The following is an 18,065-nucleotide window of genomic DNA, read 5'->3' as shown; positions in this document are numbered from 1 at the left end:
CCAGTCTCCTGATCATAGGTAGCTCTTACCTGCTACTGGCTGACCCACTTTGTTCTCAGGGTCTCCTCTTTATATGACTCCTCTCTCTTAACGCACAGTTAGGAAGCAGCTGATAAGTAACAGGTGGACTGCACCTTACTCCCTCTTAAAGGGGCCTGCCATCCTGTGATGGACCGCTAGAAGTGGCCCCTGAATGTCAGGATTGAGGCACAGCAGTAAGGCCAATGAGGAGAAATACTGGGCTGCTGATGCTGCACATTTATCCTACGGATGGCTAGACAAATAAATAGAGGCATGTCAACAACATTTCCTAAGCACTAATCTCACCTAAGAAAATTATCAGGAGGGAAATTGGTTCACAGTCCTCTAAACAGTGGGTCAGGTCATAACGCCCGACTGAGACCAATCAATTCTCAGCCAGTAGTTTTCCCCATACAGCACTTATGCATCCTGCTTTTAAGTGGCGCATAAAGTATTTTGCATCAGCTCAACAGATTGGAATAGATTTCCCCTAAACAAGAACTCTGTGGTCTATTAGTGCCAATGAAGGCGACATGCCAGGGAAATGCCAAAACAAAAACTCAGCCCTCTGTGCATTTGAAAATACTGCAATTCTCTAAAAGTTAACAGGAAAGAGGGGTAAATCAGCTAGCTCTTCCTTTAAAATCAAATAGTGCTCAGTTTGCTCATTTTTTTAAGTGAAATCAATCTAAAGAGATGACTATTACTGTCAGGAAGGGCAAAGCTTAGTCACTTATGCAGGAGATATTTGATCCAAGAATTTTTGTGAAAATGTTCTTGTACTACAGTGGCCTTTAGAGGACTTAAAGCCGATTTCTGGTTGTGGTAGATGCTGTACAGACAGATAGCAAGAAACAGGTCTGACCACTAGGGATATGTCTACACTACAGGACAAAGTCGAATTAAGATATGCTACTTCAGCTACGTTAATTACGCAGCTGAAGTTGAAGTAGCTTAACTCGGCTTTTGGCATTGTCTACACTGCAAGAAGTCAAAGGAAGAACAATCTTCCTTTGACTTCCCTTACTCCTCAGGAAAGCAGGGTGACTGGCATCAACCGGAGTGCCCCTCTTACTTTGAATTAGCTGTCTTAACTAGACCATTAATATGAACCCTGGAAGATCGAGAGCAGCATTTTCAATCTTCCTCTGTAGTGTAGTTCCTCAGTACCCAAAGTGTTTACAACCTTAATGGCTAAGACAGACCAAAGGCAGGTAGTCTTCCCATTTACAGGTTGAGAAGTGAGGCACAGAGAGGTTAACAGACATGCCTAAGGTCTCTGAACAGGGACATGGTGGATTGTGACTCAGTAAACCTGACTTCAAGACCAGCCTGTGCCAAATAGAAACAGCCTATTGCTGATCTCTGTTGTCTCCTATCTGTTACAATAGCCATCCTGCTAGAAATGTATGTCTCAAAACCATGTATCTGCAGTTATTTCCATCATCGTATCCACAAACAAGCTTTTTTAATAGTGTGCCTTGTGTGCGTGCGTACAAAAGACTGCTGCTGTAATCACATGAAACAATATCACAGACATGTGCCTGTGCGGTTCCATAATTCTAAAGGCTTGATTTTTGATTGCTCCATCTCTCACTCGGAAATAAGCATGGTGCAGACATATGATTAGTGAGGAGAGACCTTTGTTAGTTAAGCGCTGACTCTACTCTCCCTAATAATGCTTCCCTCCGTTTCTTTATATAAGTAAAATCAGTGCCCTATGTGTGAGAAGAGTAAAAATGTCTAAAGGATGAAGCCATTGGAGTTCACCTGGCAGACCAGTGTTGCCCCAAATGCACATTTATACCTCCAACAATTACATGTACTATAAACAATTCAAGTTGACCCAAACAAAAAGGCCACAGAGTTGTATGTCCCCTGTTCTCCCTTCAACAGACTTGTGAGGTAATTTTATAAAATAACAGTGTGCTGGCTGGCTGCTTGCCTTGCAAGTAGTATCATCTCTCTTGGCTTTTCTGTATGAGTTGTGTAACAGCCACCTTAGCATTCAGGATTCATTTTTGGTGTGTTTTCTCTTAATAGAAGAAAGAATTTTGCATTTTTTAAAGGACTGATAGCTCTGAAGAGCCCTCTGTTAAGCCACAGAATTAGCAGAATATAAGAGCTGGCAGGGTAAGGTTGCCCACCACAACCCAGCCCCCAAATGCCTCAAGTCCGGTCAATAGGAATATTTGGATTTTGGGAAATACAAAACATCTGAACCCCATCTTCTTGGGATACCTCCCCCACCAGTGCCATTGAGGTCTCCTCCGCTGTTCACCTCTAATTGACCCCCAGATCACGGGGACTGAAAGATATCACTAATGGTAGGGGACTGACTCATTATTGGCCATTCATGTACACAGATCCTTGTATTTGGATAGATTGTAAGTTCTTAGGGGCAGGGACTGTCTATTGATCATATATTTCTACATTACCTCATACAACAGGGGCCTGCCCTATGATTGAGGTGCATAGCTGCAACTACTGCACCAATAAATGATTGTGATATTGATATCCAGTGAGGGCCCTCACGCAGGAGTCATTGGCCAGGTAGTGTTCCCTAGTGGTCAGTGCTAAGCTGCAGGGGGTTGTTGGTAAGGGAAGTTGGGGCCCTTTCTATCCACCAAGCTCCAACTTGGTGTGATAGACCTTTGAGGGCTATCAGTGCTCTGACAGGCAAGGCTGCTTACAGCTCCCTTCCCTAGAACACTTTCTATCCCCATCCCCATGATTGTCTCTAAATCACTGTGCAGATTAAGGCAGTGTGGAGGGTGCCCTCTCACCACAAGGCACCACAATCTGGTAATGACAGCAACTGCCTCCACCTGTGGTATAGCTATGCTCCTGGGCCAGCTCGGTCCAAGGACTTTCCCCCACAGGGGAGTCCAAAGCAAAAAAATCAAAGGGAAAGTCCAGAGTTCATATGAAAGGAAGAGGGGAATGCTTCCCTCTCTGTCTGTCTCCATGGCAGCCTTTAGGGAAGGACATTGGGGCAGTTATCTCAGTGGGGGTATGTCTACACTACCACCCTAGTTCGAACTAGGGTGGCTAATGTAGGCAATCGAAGTTGCAAATGAAGCCCGGGATTTAAATATCCTGGGCTTCATTTGCATCTTGCTGGGCGCCGCCATTTTTAAATCCCCGTTAGTGCGGACTCTGTGCCCGTGGCTACACGCAGCACAGAGTAGGTAGTTCGAATTAGGCTTTCTCATTCGAAATACCGTTACACCTTGTTCCACTAATTCGAACTACCTACTCAGTGCGGACTCTGTGCCCACGGCTACACGCAGCACGAACGGGGATTTAAAAATGGCGGCACCTGGCAAGATGCAAATGAAGCCCGGGATATTTAAATCCCGGGCTTCATTTGCAACTTCGATTGCCTACATTAGCCACCCTAGTTCGAACTAGGGTGGCAGTGTAGACATACCCGGAGAGAGTTGTGCCCTCTTCTACTGGAACTACTGTCACAGGTCTGCTCTCTTCCCTCATCTGCCATCAAAGGAGCTGTTCCTCTGCCTCTGAACTTCTCCTCTGGTTGGGATATTTCCTGCAGGCATGGTGGGCACCGCTGCTGGGCCACCGTAGTCCTGTGTAGCTTACCATGGGGTTTGTACACTCCATCTCATATACCTAAATAGGGTTATTTGAGCCATATGCCCTAGATTCACCTCCTCTGGAGACAGAACACCTTGTTAGGGGAGTGGGGCCTTCCTCCACAGAGGGGAAAGCTGTGTAGTGACATTGGGCTGTAGATCCACAGTCAAGCAGTGAGGGGAGCTACTGCAATTCTTTGTGCTTCCTGATTTCGCACAGATCCTTGCCTCTAAGGGTATGTCTACGCTTCAAAGTGAGCACAGGCTTAGTAGGTCTTGAGTCAGCTGACCTATGTTATGGAAATGTGGGCTTCAGTGTCTACACTGTATTTTCACCTTATGTTAAGGCTTTTCTAGCCCTCGCATGAACCTAAGGCCCTTGTGTTCACACAGCGGTGTGCAGATTCAAGTCAAAATAGCCATACCCCAGAATCCCTGCTATGTCTTCCCCCTGTCAAAAGGTAGCCATTCTAGCCCTAAGAGTGTGGTGCAGTGTGGGAAAACTTTCCTGCCCTCCTGCATGTTACCAGGAAGCAACTGACATTGCAAAAGGCTTGATCATTTTGCTCTCCATTGCAAACCCAGGAGGGTCCTTGATAGTGTGTTTGCAGATTGGTGATCAGCAGAGAATGGGTTAACAGCAATCTGAGCTGCTTCCATTTGACAAGGGGGAGCGGCATCTCTTCACAATGGAGTGGATTGCAGATTGTTGGGCTAGAGAGGACTAGGGAAGTTGTCCCATGGAATTGGGGAATATTTCCAACTGACTCCCAGGAGCCAAATCAAGCAGGGATGTGTTTCCACTTCAAAGAAATCATGCTCAGACTCTGGGTCCTGGCTTAACTTTAACTCGGACCCTCCATCACTACAGGATCCTAGGATTCAAGGTCCAGTTGAAGTGTAGATGCAAGGGGGATCAGACTGGAGTCTGGGCTCAAGCATGGGTTTACACTGCAGCGTAGACATACCCTGACAGTGCAGTGTCAAGAAGTCAATGCCAGTGCCAAGGGAGCCGAATCCAGCTTAGAGCTGGCTTCTCTTTCTTGACCCTGACTCAGTGATGCATGGAGGATTTTTAGGAGCTCAATAGGGCTCCCATGGCCTGAGCCATAGTCTAGATCCAGCTCGCTGAAAAGTGCTGATAATGAGAGAATTCAATATACAGTTAGCCCAGTGCTGCTGGTTACCACTTCTTAGTAATTGATGAGCTCAGTCCAGTTACGAATAGCACCATCGCAGTGGGCAGCAACAGACAATCTTTTAAGTGCACAGCAGAGACACCAAGGACTTATTCAGCCTGAAGATTAAATTACCCTCGCACTTCTTGGTGTACAACAGGTGCTCCCTCCAACTCATGCCTGCTGCCTAACAGTGAGTGTGGGAAGCTGATATGATTGCTAGGTGTGATTAAGATTTTAATTTTCAGCGCTATGAGTCTTGCACCTTAAGCCAATAGCTGAGGTTAAAACTAGCACTAAATTTACTTCATAACTGATTAATTAAAATAATTAGCTCATTCCAGAGTTTTGAATAATATTAGTCAGGAGGTAAATGATATCATTTCAGAAAGTTCAAAAATGTATTGGGGTTTATTTCATTTCCCACAATACAACATTTTTGGTTTGACATGGCTATTTTAACCCTAAGTGCCTTCAGACTGAAGTGTGAAAATCTTTGAATGTGAATATTTTGTACAATATCAAGAAGTAACATCACTGAGAGGAGAATCTGGCACTTGGTCAGCATTCCCCTTTGAAAGCAGTTCTGTGGTCACTCTGCAATAGTCATGCAGCCAAAAGATAATGATTTTCATACTGTCATTCCAACACTTCAGAAGCTCGTCAAGAGAGATCAAAGGCAGGACAGGAAATCATATTTAGCATGTGTTTCGGCTGAAGTTATTGCTCCCATATGAACAATACCGTTGCACAGCATGCTTTTTCTGATGCTGTTGTTAATTTAAATAAAACAAACATTACAGTTCTGACAGTGCCAACAGAACTGTTTAAAATGATGATAGAGATGCAGTCGTGTTAGTCTGGTGTAGCTGAAACAAAAGACAGAACTATGTAGCACTTTAAAGACTAACAAGATGGTTTATTAGGTGATGAGCTTTCGTGGGCCAGACCCACTTCCTCAGATCAATATGTGGAAGAAAATCGGCACAACCATATATACCAAAGTGATACAATCAAAAAAAAGTGAACGCATGTGAAATTGACAAATCAAATTTTAGAACAGAGTGGAGGTGAGGGGGGAAGGTAAGTTTCTGTGAGGTAGTGACATAGGGGTGATAATAGGGGAAGTTTCTGTGAGGTAATGACATTAGGGGCTATAATTGGGGAAGCTAGCTGGGGCCCAGTTTGGGCTGGGTGGCCTGCCAGCATGGTCCCAAGCCTCAGCAGGGACACAAACCCAGACACTGGCCAGGTGAAATCCACGCACCCTGGACAGGTTTTTCACTCATTAGACATGAAAGACTGCTATCCAATATTAACATCAGTGTGGTATTGGGAAGATAGCTTTTCAGGAAGGTTTATTCAAATGAATGCAACAAGAGCATGTAAAACAGACAGCTTTGTAAATGGTCTTTCATTGGACGTGTATGGCACCGACCAAGACACTTCTATGGAAGTGTGCTGGCGCTTTTTAAAAGCTCAACTACACAACAGAAAATGAGGCCTGGATTTTCTGATATCTTTCTTCTCTCAGTGATTTCCTGGTGTTTTCTCTCAGGGCTACACTGCACGGTATGATTATGACATTCCAGAATCAGTGTCATAATGATAATATGACTAAGAAACACGGAGATTCCATGCTGTCGCTGATCCATGCTGAGAGAACACTGAGCACTACAGATAAAAGAGTCGCTGCTACGAAGACACATTTTACTGCCAAGAATTACCTTCTAGAGACTTAGGCTATTTTGCAAACCTTTTTTTTTTTTTTTAGATTCCCTGGAAAATGATGTTGGCACCCATAATTAAGAATGAAATGCTGCAGGGTCCTGTTTTCAGGGTAATTTGTTTTGCATGAGAAAAAGCGAATATGCCATACTTTGTAGATATACAGACTATCTTTCAGCCAGTCCATTAGGTGGGGCTGTGTGCATGGGGAAAGATTCTGGGGATTTTTACTCAGTGATTTTTATTATTCTTAATTTAAGGCTTTTAAAATAAAAAAACTTGCATGTTTCTTTCATTTCACTCACAGTGAGATTGGGTGAAAGTTCTTGTATCACTAAACAGATGAGTTGTCTTCTAAACCTTTCTCAGGAATTATATTGAGGGCACTCGTAAGCAAGCTATCAGTTTAAGCATGAGTTTTTTATGCTTTCTTTACTCCCTTTAGCACAAGATGGAATGTATATGGATTCAAGGCAAACATACAGACAGATGTTAGTGTGGCAATATCAAAAGGCACATGGAAGCAATCCCTTTGTCTTATAAAATGATTAATCCCATGTTCACTGCTGGAAAACAGTTTGTGGTATATGTGCAGTTCTCTGGTACCCGACACAGGGGCAAAGAGAAAGAGGTAATTTTTCTACCTTGTTCACAAATGAAGGCTCATGGCCCAGGAAACAGAGCACAGCATGAACACACTATCATGTTAACAGTATACACCTGATCGTGTGGTAATAGGCATGCACACACTAACTAAAATTAAAATAATGCCCAGAACCCCTTCCTTGCTATTTCACTTCTGGGGACAGCATGATTCCCAACTCAGTCATTCTCCCCCAACTGCCTATACTATTAAAAGTACATCATCACTTAGTTATTTCTCTCTGGGAGAAAGACAAGGTGGGTGAAATAATATTTTTTGCTGGACCATCTTCTATTGGGAAGACAGGCAGGCTTCCAAGCTTCACAAAATTCCTCTCTCTCGTCACACAGAAGTTAGTCCATTAAAAGATATTACTTCATCCTCTTTGTCTCTCAAATATCCTGGGATCCACATGGCTGCAATGAGCACTTTCTCTGGGATAGGCAGATGATTCAGGAAAGCAGAAAGTTACATAGGAAAGTACATCACACTGTGCATCTGTGAGTGGGGAGTAACATGGAGGGATGGGAAGTAAAGGGAAACTGTAGGCCCTGCCTACTCAGTACAGTTAGAAACAAGTGCAAATGGAAATATTTGCAGCATTTTGATGTACCAGTCCGAGCTTTCTTCAGCTCCCTCTTTACATTATAAGTCTGGTAGGTGAGATTGTGGGGCTGGGACAAAAGTCCATAGCCCAGCCTATTGGACTACATTTCTTCTCCCTTGCAGCTTCTCAGGTGCCATATGTGGCAAGATCTTAGACTTGTAGCCTCTTTGCAATGTTTTCCTGGTTAATAGATATCTATTAGCTGGGTGAAGAACTCGTCTCCAACATTATGTGCAATTGGCTTCTTGAAGTGATTTCATTAACCTTTTCGGAGAGGGAAATGAACATCTGTGGCTGCATGCTCTTCTTGAGGGATGAGCCACAGAGGCACTTCTAGACTCAAGCCCTTTAATGCAATTTAACCATTTATTCATGGAAATACCTGATTTGTGCATGTACAAGGCATGAGTGGAGGAAAGATTCCTTAAATCCCCAGCTGCCGTACCAGCCCTTTAACAGTCATTGGCAGCCAGTGAAAATATAGTGGCCTTCGATCTGCTCTTCTTTACACCAAGGGACCAGACAGCTGTGCCAGGATCAGCAATCATAAAGGCCCTCCTGAACGGCATTGTGGTATCAACTGGACATAGCTGGGGATGTGGGCCAAGATTTGATTTTTCAGTTAACAGCAAAGAGGAGTTAAATAGTGTAAAATTATAGCATTTTATGCCATGAATTTAATAGCAACAAGAAAGTGCTGCCAACAAAACATATAATGAACGCAAGCAAGTTGTTGTAGATGCAGCTCACCAATGGATACTTCATTCCTGTCTAAAAGTTCCCCAAATACAGAAATGTATTAATTTGACTGCTGTCTAGTCACATACATTTGCATTCATTTCTCAGTTCTTAATTAGTTATTCAATTACATTATCAAAGGAACTAGCCCACAGGTAATTTTAACATGTTTTCAGAGAAAATATGTCAACCCTATAAACATTAGAGTAGGAATATGATGAGCCCACTGTTTGGCACATCTGACCCGAAATGTTACCTCAAACCATCAGACAGAGGATAAAATCCCTGGATGTATGATGACCTCATCAGTCTGCCAAACTGCAATTCCCATAGCCACCACCCTCTTGTGATATACAGACACACTTATTTTGCATACATTTGCATTATTACAAGCACAGTTAATCCAGACCACATAAACAATCACTTTAAAAGGGAAAGGTAGCACCACCCCCGATGTAGGACATTGTCTGCATGCATCAGTGAGGTAGCCTAAAAGCATTTACTAGGCGCTATTTGAAGTATGTACATTTGAATAATACCACCAATAAATAATGCTGGGATGCCGATAGAGCATGTGCCAGCTCTCATCAAGCCTTTAGGCCTTAGCTGAGCACTGACAAATTCAATCTGTTTCACCTGTGTGATTAAGAAAGGTATTGAACTTGTAACAATGTGTTTAGACTTTATAAAATGCTTGTCAATTGTGGCATGCATAAATCTCACTCATACCATGACATGCTATAAGATAATATTGAAGATGTGCTCTGAAATGGTTAACTTGGTCAAGAGGGATCCTCTGCTAATCACTAACGGTATGTCTACACTAGCCCCCCCCCCCCCCAGTTCGAACTACGGAGGCTAATGTAGGCATTCGAAGTTGCAAGTCAAGCCTGGGATTTAAATATCCCGTGCCTGATTTGCATCTTCCCAGCCGGTCGCCATTTTTAAAATTTACAAGTCCGGACTAACTGCCCGTGTCTACACGCGGCAGGGACCCGGTATTTAGAATTAAAGCCCCTAAATTGAATTACCTGTTAAACCTCCTTGCAGAGGAATAACAGGTAGTTCGATTTAGGACTTTAATTGAGCAACAGCTGAGGTTGGATCAGGCTCCTGGGGCTGGAACAGCAGTAGTTAGCCTCTGCCACAGAAGCACCAGCCAGGCTGGTACAGCTGCTAACCCCAGCTGCACTCTAATTTCCTCCTCATCTCCAGGGTATTTTTAGAAAAAGTCAGGGACAGACCATGGGCCTTCATGAATTTTTATTTATTGCCCACAATTTGTCCATGATTTTTACTAAAAATACTCATGAGAGAGTCGTAGTCTTAGCTAAAAGTGTTGCCTTTCATTCATAATACAATAATTTAAATCGGCTTCCGTACCACACGTCTGGAGGATACTTAATATGATGCCAATTTTTTAAAAGGGCACCAGAAGTGATCCTAGCACTTATAAGCCAGCAAGCCTCACTTCAGTACCAGCTAAACTGGCTGAAACCACAGTAAGGAACAGAATTGTCAGACACAGATGAACATAATTTGTTTGGGAAAAGTCAATATGGATTTTGTAAAAGGAAGTCAAGCCTCACCAAACTACTAGAATTTTTGAGGAGGTCAACAAGCTTGTGGATGAGTCTGATCCAGTGGATATAGTGTACTTCGATTTTCAGAAAGTCTTTAACAAGGCCACTCACCAAAGATTTTTAAGCCAAATAAACTGTCATGGGATAAATGCCTCTCCTGGATTGGTAACTGGTTAAAGATAGGAAACAACAGGTAGGAATAAATAGTCAATTTTCAGAATGGAGAGAGGGAGACAGAGGTGTCCCCTGTGCGTCTGTTGTCTTACTGGGACTAGTACTATTCAGGATGTTCATAAATGATTTGGAGAAAGGGATAAACAGTGAGGTAGCAAAATTTGCAGATGATAAAAAACTACTCAAGATAGTTATGTCCAAAGCAGCTAGCAAAGAGCTATAAAGGAACCTCACAAAACTGGGTGTCTGGGCAAGAAAATGGCAAATGAAATTCAATGGTGATAAATGCCAAGTACATTGGAAAACAGAAACCGAACTACAGCTACAAAATGAAGGGATCTAAATTAGCTAACACTCAAGAAAGATCTTGACATCGTTGTGGATAATTCTGTGAAAACATATACTCGAGGTGCAGCAGCAGTCAAAAAAGTGAACAGAATGTTGGGAACCATTCAGAAAGATAGTAAGACAGAAAATATATTTCCTCTATATAAATCCCTGGTATGCCCACATCTTGAAAACTGCATGCCAGGGTGGTCACTCCATCTCATAAAAGATATATTGGACATGGAAAAGAATCAGAAAATGGCAACAAAAGTGATGAAGTGGTATGTGATTAGGGGTATGGTACAGCTTCCATACAAGGAGAGATTAATAAGATTAGCACTTGCAGCTTTAAAAAGAGACAACTATGGGTGGACAGGCCAGCTTTAGGATGTGCAGGGCCCAATTCGAACCAAATTTTGGTCGAGCAAAAAAAAAAAAAACCAAAAAACAACCCAACACACAAAGAAATATTCACAGGCCCTTTAAATCCCCAGCTACAGGGCAGAGTCCCTTCCAGCCAAACCCACAGGCTGACTCCTCCTCCCGCAGCGCACAGAAGCTGCCGTGCTTCTTCTCCGGGGCCGATGCCCCCTCCTGCAGTGCGCCCAGCACACTTGCGGGCTTAGGGAGCAGGGCCCTCTGGCTTTAGAGCACAGGGCCCTTTTAGGCACGGGGCCCAATTCGGGGGAATCAGGTGAATTGGCCTAAAGCCGGCCCTGAGGGTGGATATGGGAGAGACCTATAAAATCATGACTGATGTGGAGAAAATAAATAAGAAAGTGTTCTTATGAAACAAGGGCTGGGGCGGGGGTCACCAAATAAAATCAATAGGCAGCAGGGTTAAAACAAGCAAAAGAAGTATTTTTTTATTCAACCTGTGGAACTCCTTGCCAGAGAATGTTGTGAAAGCCAAGACTATCAGGGTACAAAAAAAGAACTAGATAAATTCATGGAGGATAAGTCCATCAATGGCTATTGGCCAGGATGGGCAATGCCAGTGTCCCTAGCAGTTATTTGCCAGACGCTGGGAATGTGTGAGAGTGAATTGAACACTCAATGATTACCTGTTCAGTTCCTTCTATCTGGGAACCTGGCATTGGCCACTGTCAGAAGAAAGGGTACTGGACTAGATGAACCTTTGGTCTGTCTCAATATGGCTGTTCCTATGTTCTTTGGTGAGAGATCTAAAGTAAAAACTGACCTGGCATTAGTGACTGTTCTCTTGAAGCCACTAGAATATTAGATTCTTTGGCATATAGGAATCAAATATCACTATGTCCAGCTTTCCAGGGTGGTGAGATGGATTGTAATGCCCAAGGGTACTGTCCGACTTCCTAGGATGACTGTTACAGAAGTTCACATTTGTTAAGTCTCATTATAGAACATACAGTTTGGAGTCTCTGCCCTGCTTTTGGACAGCCTGCCCCGAGGTTGGCACTCGTGACTGTAAGCCACTCCACAGGTTGCCAACTTTCTGACAGAACAAAACTGAGTGCCCTTGCCCTTGCCCTAGCCCTTCTCTGAAGCCCCACCCTGCTCACTCCATTCTCCCTCCCTCCGTCACTTTCTCTCCCCCACCGTCACTCCCTCACTCATTTTCACTGGGCAGGACAGGGTTCCTTTTCAAACAGGCATTTGGTGGAAAACTTTATTCCTAGCCACTCAGCATCACAATTGGCTCCATCAGTATTTCCAATATTGCTGCTAATGTCTTGTTGGGTGGCAAGTCAATAGAATATGGAAGAGAAGCTCCTCTATTAATTATCAATGAATGCCAAAAATATGTAAGGAAGCCACTTTCATTGACTGTCCTGATGTTCTTAGAAAATCTTGTTAAGATCTCTGGCTATGTTAAATCCTCCCTTACCTCCACAAAAAGTAAATCTCCTGGGTAGTTTTCCTATAAAATGTTTACACTTTGAGATCAGATAACATCGTCAAATCTCAAGGTGGCCCTATGAAGATTTCTTTGCAAATTTCAAGACTGAACAGGAGGAAGAAAAAAATCTGAGGAATGTGAACATTTAAAAAGGAGACGGTGGCTACTCAGAACTGCCACTTGTACAAAAGCCTAAAGAAGCAGGATTTGGATCATCTAAATTCTGAGAGAAGTCAAAGTTAATAAGCCAAAAGAAAATGACATGCATTCAAGCATATTAGCTCTTGGACTATTTCTCAATATGCACAATTCACTCTCCAGTTTCATATGAAATTCTTAAGCACTGAGCCTTGAATACGGTATCAGAGAAATGATAGATTATTTGACTTTTCCTTCAGAAAGGGAAAAAGTCTGGAGTATACAGAGAAAATAGACTATGGAAGACTGGATTTCACAGACACATACAGCTCAGGACAATTGTTCATATCGAACAGCAAAGCCACAAGGTAGCGAGCTATTCTACTGACTGCAAGGTCCTACCAAGAGTCTGGTGGTTTTTGGTTTTTTTACTTTTTTTTAATGGACAGTTCCACAATTTTCTAGTAATGTAGTTTTGTTTTACACTATTACACTTTCTCTATAATAGGTGTTGTGTATGAACTGTTCTAGAATTCCAGGCTATCATTGTAACAGTGCTATGTGGTATATGCTTGGGGTGGGGAAGGGATGGGGAAAAGAAGGGTTGGTTTTCAGGTCCTTCTTGCAGGCTCCAGGGCTTTGTAGTAAAGCCTGAAATAACTGGCTTAAACCAAGGCTGAGTGAATGATGGTTAACTATTTTAGGGAACAGCCAGTCTCTCTCGCTGTGTTTTTTGGGTTGTTGGACATTATTGTTTTTGAATTCTCGGTAATCATTAGGCTTGGAAGGATTCGATTTTTATCAGTAAATGTAAGTAAATATAGATTTTACCATACACATACCAATGAACAAATATTCTCTGAAACCCATCAATAATGTCCAAAGACTGAGTCCTTTGGGTGTTTGCATGAGAGAGAGAGAGAGAGAGAGGGTACGTCTTGACTGTGAGGATCTATTGGAAAAAGATACACAAAATGCGCTCTGCATTTTGCATATCTTATTCCAATACTTTTGTCAGAAGAGACTTTTCCAAAATTTGGTCTAGACTGGGCCAAATTTCGGGAAAAAACCCTCTTTCGAAAGCCCCCTTCTTCCTCGTGGAACAAGGAATACAGGGGCTTCTGAAAGAGCGCATTTGCTTTTCTGCAAAAAAAAAGCAGACAAGCAAACGCATTCCCTGGATGCGGCAGAGTTTTTTCAGGATACCTCCGGTATCCCAACCCCACCCCCTGCTGTCTAGCCATACCCAGAGAAAGGGGGAGATAGATACAGAGACAGAGAGAGAGGTATATGTTTGGGATGTTTTAACCCCCTCTCATTTAAAGTCCAGTAAATCTTTTCCTGAAGGTAACCCCTAGATAAATTTCCTTTTAGTTGTGTGGATGAGGCATGGAGTCTCATGGGTGAAAAGAGATTCCATATAGCTATGTGATAAAATGCAAATCAATCTCCTCTTCTCCCCTTCACTGCCAAAGACAGGGTACTTGAGAAATGCTCACCAATCAGCTTAGATGACATATTCCTAGAGGCTTCAGCTTGCCTTTTGACTTTGAGAAACAGGTGTGCCACTCACCAGACTTACCTGGTTAAACACAGTTCAGTCATGATTTCAGTTTTTATTGAGAACGTTACATATAAAACCATAAGAATGGCCATACTGGGTCAGACCAGTGGTCCATTTACCTCAGTATCCTATCTTCCAAGAGCGGCCAATGCCAGGTGCTTCAGAGGGAATGAACAGAACAGCAATGATTGAGTGACACATCCCCTGTTGCCACTCCCAAATGGTGGTAGGAAGATACTAGGGGCACCCAAAGCACAGGGTTGCATCCCTGTCTATGGCTAATAGCCAATGATGGTCCGATCCTGCATGTAATTTCAGAATTCTTTTTTAAACTCTCTTATAGTTTTGGCCTTCAGAATATTTCCTGGCAATGAGCTCCATAGGTCGACTGTGTGTTTTGTGAAGGACTTCCTTTTCTTTCATTTAAACCTATTAATTTTGTTGGGTGAACTCTGCCTCTTGTGTTATGCAAAGGAGAAAACATTTTCTTGATCACTTTCTTTCCAGGTCTCTTTTAGTTCTCTTTTCCAAGAAGAGAAGTCATGGGCTACGTCTACACTGGCCCCTTTTCTGAAAGGGGCATGCTAATTTCACAGGTCGTAATAGGGAATAAATAAAAATAAAAATAAATAAAAATGTCCGCCGCTTTTTTCCGGCTTTTAGAAAAGCCAGAAAAGAGCGTCTACACTGGCCCCGATCCTCCGGAAAAAAGCCCTTATTCAAAGTAGGAATAAGAGATCCTCCGGAAAAGGGCTTTTTTCCGGAGGATCGGGGCCAGTGTAGACGCTCTTTTCCAGCTTTTCTAAAAGCCGGAAAAAAGCAGCGGACATTTTTATTTAAATGCCGCGGGGCATATTTAAATCCCCCGCGGATTTCCCTATTACGACCTGTGAAATTAGCATGCCCCTTTCGGAAAAGGGGCCAGTGTAGACGTAGCCTTAGTGTTTTTAAACTGTCCTCATAGCGAAACTGTTCTGTACCCTTAGTAATGTTTGTTGCCCTTCTCTGTACCTTTTCCAATTTTAATGCATTTTTGAGAGGGGACGATGAAAACTACATGCAGTATTGAAGATATGAGCACATCATGAATTTATTTAGTGGCATTATGAAATATACTGTATTATTATCTATCCCTTTCCTAATGGTTCTTAAAATTCTGTTAGCTTTTTTGACTGCTGCTGCACATAGGGGGGATGTTTTCAGAGAACAGTCCACAATGATTCCAAAATCTCATTCTTGAGTGGTGTGGATTTAAAATCCTTATGGATTTAAAAGTAGCCATTCTTCTACAAAGGAATGTCATGAGGATAGTAGAAGAACTTATAGGCTGAGTCTATTTTAAGAGGAATAAGGGATCTTTCGGAAAAGGCTTTATTTTCCGAAAGATCCGCGTCTAGACTGGCACTTTTTTCCGGCAAAGCTCTGAGCCGGAAAAAAGTGGCAGCCATTTTTATGCAAATGAAGCGGGGGGGATTAAAATCCCCGCTTCATTTGCAATTGCAATGTGTCTAATTTGCATCCCTTTTACGGAAAAGGGATGCAGTCTAGACACAGCCTAGGTGTGTACCTGCTGCCATTGAAGTCTACAGCTTTATTCGTATTAATCTCAGTGGAATTAGGATCTGGCCCTGTAAATCTGATGATGATAGTGATGATGATGATATTGGGCAATCACTTGTTGCGGAGTATGATCATCTTCCATGGGAGTTATGGACCCTCAGGTGGCTGATAAGGCCGATACTTGAACCACAAGTTTTATTACAGTGAAGACATATGTTTCCATATACAGCAGGAGGCTGTTGATCATAACTAAAAGCCAGTTTCTCCTTCCTCCTGCACCTCTTCTCTACAGCATGTCGGTGGAAAAATTCAAAATTCAGGGAGTCATTGCATAGGACTTGTCTCCATTTTGAGTTATCCTGAATGAGTGTTCCCAAGTGTCAATATCAATGTTGCCACTTCAGTTGTCCTCCCAAGTTATGGTGTCGTTCTTTCAGTTTATGTTTACGAATCAATTACAGAGAGAGTCTGCAGAACTGGAATTCATCTACAGATTGGACACCACTATCCTAGACTTGAACAAAGACATTTACTGGTTGGCGTTTTACAAAGCCAATTTCTCCTCCCTTTAACATCTGCATTTCCACATCAAAATCTATGTATGGGACATATCAAGCTCACTTAATTAGCCTCATTAACTACAATGGACAGGTACTTCTTCTACCGTTATATCTATCTCTTTGTTTCTGTTATTTCCACACTAATTCATCTGATGAAGTGGGTTTTACCCACAAAAGCTCATGATTCTATATATTTTGGTTAGTCTTGAAGGTGGTCCAGGACTATTCGTAGTTGATTATGAAGACTGCACAGCCAGATAGATTCCACTCCAGAAACATAAAGAAAGCAGTGCAGACATATTTTAAAAGTTCATTAGAGAAGTGGGAAAATACTTAGGCACTGGAAAGAAACTACATTTTGAACCTTTATTTATGAAAGGATGTTGGGAGGGGATACACCATGTAAAATAATAAATTGGATTTTCTGTAATGGGGAAAAACAAATGTTCATGAGAATAAATACCACATAGGGAGATTGATGATAGCATGAAATCACCTAAGGAAGATCATGACTAGCTAACCTCTCATTAGAGCTGGATTATAAATTAAGTTGGTAGAAGAAAGGAATAGTCCTCAAGGAGAAAGAAGAAACCTTAGTTTTCTGATTGGCTTGGAAGGGAGCCAGATGCTGCTCTGATTGTGGCCATATAAATAAGCAGATAATTAAGAAATCTTGGTGGGATCTTGACAGTGCCACTAGAAACATCTACTTTTGGCCCAAAAGAATGACACATTGTTCTGAGCTACTACTGAAAAGTTGCATAACAAAGCTTAACTTTTGGATAGCCAGTATCAAATTCTCCAGTGAACTGTCTGTGATCAGTCTATCGAGTGGTTAAAAAATCAATCTAAGGCATGCTGGGAACATTCAAAAATGAATAAATTCAAGGAAATTGTGATCTGCTTGAAGCCATTTCAGCAGACAGAGAAAGAGGTTAAATTTGTCAAGTAAATTGTTTGGGGGAAATTGTTTACTTGGATCTCATTAGTGTTCGCTAAAGAAAGAAGCACGAATAAAATTGGAAATGACCAGACATTTTGCTGGAATTCCAAAAAGAAAAACATTGTTTGTAAATATGATATATTCCTATGGCACATGAAAAGCAAGTAAGGGAATATGACCTTTACATGTTAATGATATGTTTTGCTAATATGCTAACCACCTACACATTAGCAATCTTCCCAGCAACATGCAAATAATTCAAGACAAGAGATGAAAGTTCACTTTTTAAGAGGTACTTTAAAAAAAAGAGAGACAGGGAGAGAGAGGAAATGGTGTTTCCTTATAAAAGGAGGAGTTAAGGAGAAGTATAAATTCTACTCTAATTGTTCAGGCATAAAAATACATTTTAAAAATGGATTTATATCCCTAAATCCCCAAAATGCTCCATTCAAAGACTCTGCACATTTATATGGATTCACATGCTGTCTACTTATTTTTTCCAGGACTGTTCCATTTTATTCTTAGCTATTCCAGCTGTGTTGTGATATTGCCTGTGGACTGTAAGAATAAACTACAAATAGCTGAGCTTTCTAACTCCTCCCTCCCTTCCACCTGATGCTGAAAGGCTCCTAGTATAAACATTTTGTTCAGAGGTGTTACTTCAACCAAAAACTAGAAACTTGGCCCTTTCAAGGTACATGTGCCCAGGAACCATAAGCTGAAGGCAGATGTTGGAAAGGTGAAATATAATAAAATAGAGAGTATCCCATTGAATAATAGTTTGTTAGTCCTCTAGTGAGGCTTACTGTTTTCTGTGTTTTAG

The sequence above is a fragment of the Pelodiscus sinensis genome, chromosome 4, assembly GCF_049634645.1.
Source record: "Pelodiscus sinensis isolate JC-2024 chromosome 4, ASM4963464v1, whole genome shotgun sequence".
NCBI classification, from domain to species: domain Eukaryota; kingdom Metazoa; phylum Chordata; order Testudines; family Trionychidae; genus Pelodiscus; species Pelodiscus sinensis.
Note: the sequence above shows the minus strand (reverse complement) of the source record.